A 6,253-nucleotide genomic window follows, 5' to 3' on the forward strand; every position below is an offset into this window, starting at 1 on the left:
TGCTTCGACCTCCCAAGCACCAGGGTTCCTGTTCTGTTTAACTTGTTAAGTATATGAACTGAAACAGATTATTTGGTAACCAGGTCACACGAGAGCTCACAGAGCTGCATGGTGAGGGACAGTTCTGCACTGCTCTGAGGGCTCACTTGGTTCCTCCTGTCATCATCTGGCTAGGCCTTTGTCAGCTCGTGTGTCCTCTTTGGTTCTCCTGGCTAAACTTAAGGTCTTGGCACTTGAAAAATCTTACAGAATTCTTTTTTGTTTTGTTGTGTTGTTTTCCTTTGTTTGTTATTGTTTTTGTTTTGAGACAGGGTTTTCCTGTGTAGCAGTGGCTGTCCTGGAACTCACAGAGATCCGCCTGCCTCTGACTCCCGAGTGCTGGGATTAAAGGTGCGCACATCTCGCAGACCTGTGACGTGTGTTGAAGCCCCTCCTCGGGCCTCGCCATGTCTGTCATTACTCCAGGTTACATCTCTAGCTGTGATCTTGGTGGCTGCTCATTCGTCTGCCTCTGCCCTGCTCTTCCCTTTGTGGGCCTCCCCTTCATGAACTCTTGTCTCTGTGCTGTCTTCCCTGCGGCTCGGACTCAACTTTTGACATCTTTTTTTTTTCTGCAGTGTTTCTTCATAGTTCCTGTAGTCTTTAATATTTTTTAACTCCTTTATGGAATCTTTGGGGGTTTCATATCATGCGCCCCAATTCTGTTCACCTCCCTGTCCCCCCCATAGCCCCTCTCATCCCTGTTGCATCCCCCCATGAAAGAAAACAAAGTAAGCAAACAAAAGCAAGAATTAAAAAAAAAACCCTCCCCAATAAACCAAAACAGAACAAAAACCACACTAGAAACAGAAAAATCTCTGCTGCTCCTCTCCTGCCTCTATCACCTCTTCATCCCGTGGCCTTGGAGACTTCCGTGGGTCATGCAGTATACCCCTTTGTCCCACCAGCTTGACTGGCAGCTGCCATTTCTTGCCCTTTGTTCCCTTGCTCTTCTCTGCGGTCTCTGATCCTGCTGTACACATTTTGGGGCTATTCAGGTTCTTTGGCTTTTCGTACATCAAAACAGTAAAAAGCCTGCAGTAACCATCATTCGGGCAAAGAAGCGCTGGATTCCAGGACAGCAAAGAGAAAGAGCCCGCCTTCCTGATGGCGCTTTTCATCCTTTACTTAAAAGCCGCAGCAGAGTAACTGCAATGTCAAACATCACCTCAGCATCCCGCTTCTAACTGCCCGCATGTCACCGGAAGCCTCCACAGGCACATTTATATATAGGAAGTTTCAGAGCTTGGTAATTTGCTGTTTGAAATAACACGGCGGTACCTGAACACAGAGCCACTTTGCCATGCGCAGTGCTGGGGAAGAGCGGGTCCTACAGCCTCGCCAATGCTGCTAAACCTCCTTAAGATGATGGAGCCTGAGAAGGCGCAGCGCTTACATGGCAGGAGCAGGCGACAAAGCGTTCATCTTCCCTCTGCCGCTTCATTATTTTTGATACAGGGTCTTATGTGTTGACCAAGGCCTGTTGCAAATTCCTGGGTTCAGGTGATGTTCAGCTCCCAGAGCCTCAGCTTGCCTCCCAGTAGGCACTTGTCACAGCTGTGTGAGGAGTGTCACACAGTTTAACACCAACTAACACTCGCTGCTTTGAGGGTTGGTGGACCACAATGGATGTCCGGCCTGCTGCTTCTGAATCAAGGTCTCTCCTAAGGTTGCAGGAAACTAAAGGCTCAACTGGGGATAACGGATTTGCATTTGCTGTGCTCCTCAGAGGTTCGTGTGCTGGAAGCTTCTCATGTGGCACTGTTGAAGTGATTGATGGAACCTTCAGATGGTGATGGGCCTCACGGAAATCAGTGAAGTTGTGCGGCCCCGCCCTCCGGGGGTCAGGCTCCGCCCCCTGGGCGGTCAGTGCTGCTGATAGGCTTGGTCAGCATGAGTTACTTCCCTGAGAGCATGGTGCTGGAGCAAGCCACCCTGTGGTACAGCAGGGGGTCCTCACATCCATGCCAGTGTCAACCAAGTTCCCAGAGTTATGAGCCAAATAAATTTTAAAATGTTACCCCGTATCAGGTGTCTGTGATAGCAACACAAAATAGTCTGAAGGCTGGGAGATTGGCTAACTCGGCCCTGCTGTCAGGAGGCCCTGTCCATTGCTGACTGTCGGCAGGGGAAATAATTCCTTATGGACTGAGCTCTCAGCAGTTTCCTGGGTGTTTTAGAACACAGAAGTGCCTACTTCTCTAGTGTAATTCAAGGAAAGCACGGTGAAAGGCAGTATTTGTGTGATAGGCAGTGTTTGGGACAGGGTGTACGCATGCTCGCACAAGCGCGGACAGCCCACGGCGCATGTGTGGAAGTCAGGACAGCATCAGCTGCCGTCCTCACCTTCCACTTTGAGGCCGGGTTTCCTTATTCACTGGTTAGCTGGCTCGTACCTTCCAGCGCTTCTCTTCGTCCCGCCCTAGGTGTGCACTGGGCCGATGGTGTGCACTGGGATAACAGACCCATGCCCTACTGAGTTTGGCTCCTTACAACTTCCGGGGATCCCAGCTCCAGTGGTCGCGCGAGTGTGGCAAGCACTTTGCCCACTGGCATCTCCCAGTCTTGGCAGTGCCTAGACTCTGCTGGGCACCAACCCTGACCCAGTGTGGGAGAATGCTGCACAGTCCAATTGCCAGGAGGCAAGATCATTCAGGATCCTCATGCTGGCTGAACACCACAGCACAGAAGCGTAAACTGAGCCCGAGAGATGGCTTGTCTGGTAAAAGCACTTCCATTCAGGTCTCACAAACCGAGTTTGTTCCCTAGAACCCTCTGTGGAAGAGAGCCTCTACTCCTGAACGTTGTCCTTTGACCTGCACGCATGAGCACTCAGGGTCTCTCACTTGCTAAGCATGTGCCCCACCAATGTATATCCTGCACCCTACAAGTCCCTAACTTTTTCCTTTTTGACAGGGTGCCACTATGTAGCCCAGGCTAGCCTAGAACTCATTATGTAGATCAGGCTATAGGTGTCTGACTGCACATGCCCCATGCCCAGCATACCTTGCTTGTTGTCATGGTCTGCTTTTGAAACTCGGTTTTAATTGTAACTTTTCCCCTTCCCTTTACCCCCAACAAACCCTTCCCCTCCCTTCAGAGTCATGGTCCTCCTTTCTCACCACTTGTTAGTGCACACATATGTGTATTTGTATATTCATATATATACTCATAAATATAACCTGCTCAGTCCATATAAGGTTACCTGTATGTGTGCTTTCAGGGTTGTTTGGCACTAGACAGCCAATTACATCCCTTACTTTAAAGAGAGAAAGCCTTTAGCAGTACAAGGGCAATGGCTGGAGCCGCTCTAGCTTGATGTCTGTACCCAGGATTTTATGTTTGTATTCTCCAGGCTTGATGGTTAAGTCTTATAAGCTATTTGCTATTACCAATTCATTTCAAAGCTCCAGCTGTGTTTCTATTGTTGTGTGTCTAAGTTGGACAGAGGCTAAAGGTATAGCTCAACGTTAGAGCACCCAGTACACTTAAGGTTTGAACCCCAATACTATAACTAATACAGAGTGAGAACAGACCCAGTTGATTGGTGCTAAATATAACAGGAGTCCATATACATATTTGCAAATCTTGGGTGTGGTAATCTGAATGTAATTGGCCCCATCAGCTCATAGGGAGTGGCACTATTAGGAGGTGTGTCCTTGTTGGAGGAATGTGTCACTCATATATGCTCAAGCCATGCGTAGTGTCTCAGACCACTTCCTCTGAAACTGTAAGCCACCCAGTTAAATGTAGAAGACTACAGAGGGTGGAGATCAGGGTAGGTTAAGTTTTGACATCTAAATTTGACATTACTAGAAACCCAGGGTCTGAGTTAGGGACTCTATGACTGTGCAGAGACACCATGCCCTCTCTTCCTATCTGGCATCAGTCTGTTCAGAGGCCCACCAGTTCAACCTGAGACACACCTCAAGTTTCCAGTCACCAAACTCCAGTGTCTCCCTCCTGATTCTCTGGACCCCTGCATCTGTCTCCTGCTTCCTCCCTCACCCCATTTGTCTATTTGCAATGCTGGAGCCCAAACAAATACTCTGCAAGCAGGTCACAGCAGCCACCATTGCCATCACTTTGTCTCAGGTCCACTGGTGGCCACCTATCTTAGAGTAAAATCAAACCTGTCCCATGCCCACAAAAGCGCCTGTGTAGTCTGGCCCCACCCACCTCCGCTCCTGTTATTTCACCCTTCAGGTCCTGAGCTTCCCCCACACAAGCCTCCTTGTTTTTCCTAGCACTTACCAGGTAGGATCCCTCTGTGAGCTAACTCTCCCCAGATAGTCACATCTGAAATTCTTCATGTAGCTCACTGCCTCCTGTGGTGATGTGATCCTCTCCATCCATATAAACTGTGTATGGGTGCTGGGTCCTGCGTGGTGAGAAGAGGTAGTGGGCCTTTTAGGCCTTTCGGGGAGGAGCTGCTAGGACTGAGGAGTGGTCTCAGAAAAGTGATTGCCTTGCCCATGATCAGAGGACCCATGATCAATCCTCAGTGGGGACACATAAGGCTGTCAGGCCTAGGGATAGAACACAGGGCGGTCCTGGCGCTGGATGCTCAGCCAGTCAAACATAACGAGTGAGTTCCAGGCCAGTGAGACCCTGTCTCAAAAGGAAGTGGATGGTCGTCCTAAGCAGACAACTCCTGAGGGGGTTCTCTGGCCTCTTTGTGCACACACATACCAACACATGTATGCAAAAAAAAAATGGTTGGGGTCTAGAGAGGTCGTTACTAGTTGTCCTTCACTACACTTTCCTGTCTCCATGTGTGGTCTCTCCCACAAATTCTGTGCCAATAACCTCATCTGATTATGCAAAATTTTCCATTCTCTCCATAAAACACAGAATCCTGTTGGGCCACGGGTAGTTTTATTGTGAGCAGAACACTCTAGAATAGTGGTTCCCAACGTGTGGATCAGGACCACTTTGGGGGTCGAATGACCCTTCCACAGGGGTTGCCTAAGACCATCAAAAGAAAGATATTTACATTATGATTCATTAACAGTAGCAAAATTAGTTATGAAGTAGCAACAAAATAATTTTATGACTGAAGGGCACCACATCTTTCTCTGAGATTGTTGGGTAGAAATACAAAATCTCATCTTTTAAATCTCAGAATAAAGATACAATTACAGTTTAAGTGCCCAGGGAGCCAAAGACACCAGCAGCATCTACAAGAGACTTGGGGAGTTGTGGGGGGGGGGGGCACTTCCTGCAGGTGGAGGGCCAAAGGGTGTGCCCAAGCGAGGTGAAGAGTCAAAGAAAGGTCTAAGGGCAGCTTAAGTGAGCAGAGGGCAGGGAGAGCCCCACGAACTGAAGACATGGGGCTAGTGAAAGGAGGCAGGGGCGAGCAGGCTCCTCCTGGCGGCCTCCCGCGTTTTCCCTCCAGCTGAGTGGTGAGGGACGCAGAGCAAACAGCTAAACAGAAGGCAGCATCACCTGTTCTTTGGTCTGCACGGTGGCGGAACCAGAAGTGGTTACCTTTGTCCCTAGGTTACCTACCTCGCCGCCTCCTTTTTCTATTCGTTATGGATTTCCAAGAGAAGGCCTTTGAAGCCCAGGCGGTCCTCAAACTCTCTCTATAGTGCAGGGTAGGTTTTGAACGCCCGATCTTGCCTTCACCTCCTGGCTAACTTGTTTCGTTAATATTGTTTTTCTTTTGTGTAGTGCTGGAGGGGGTTGAACCTGGGACCTTTATTTGTGTGACACAAACACCTCGTTGGTTTGTTGTTTTAATACATGGAAGACCTGAGGGCCTCCACTTACCCAAATAGGCCTCCGCTGGGCTAGTCTTTCACAATCCAACGTGATTTCCCTGCAGTGCTGCGCTCACACACCCCTGCTTTTGGATGCTGAGGAGGCGCAGAGGTGGTTTGCCTTCAGCCAAGGAAAGGTGAGCGGTTGCATAGACTCACATCCCGCTACCTAAGCGCCCTTTTCACTTAGCGCTTCCGAGTTAAAGAGGAGCAACAAACACAGTGTTGGCACCCTGCCTCCCCATTCAGTAGAAAGCGGGAAGGAAGCTGTTCCAAGTAAGTTTTTATGGGGTACTGGGGCAGGGACGCGCCGGCGGGTTGCCAGGAGGCAGCCCGGAGTGGCAGCCACCGCCCCTCTCCTTTCTGGGTGACTCTCCACCCCTCTCCCGAGAGCTGCGGCGGCGGTGGGGGTTGGGGACTGGCCTGGCGTCCCGGAACAGCTGCAGCGG

The sequence above is a fragment of the Microtus pennsylvanicus genome, chromosome 7 (assembly GCF_037038515.1).
Source record: "Microtus pennsylvanicus isolate mMicPen1 chromosome 7, mMicPen1.hap1, whole genome shotgun sequence".
Taxonomy (NCBI): Eukaryota; Metazoa; Chordata; class Mammalia; order Rodentia; family Cricetidae; genus Microtus; species Microtus pennsylvanicus.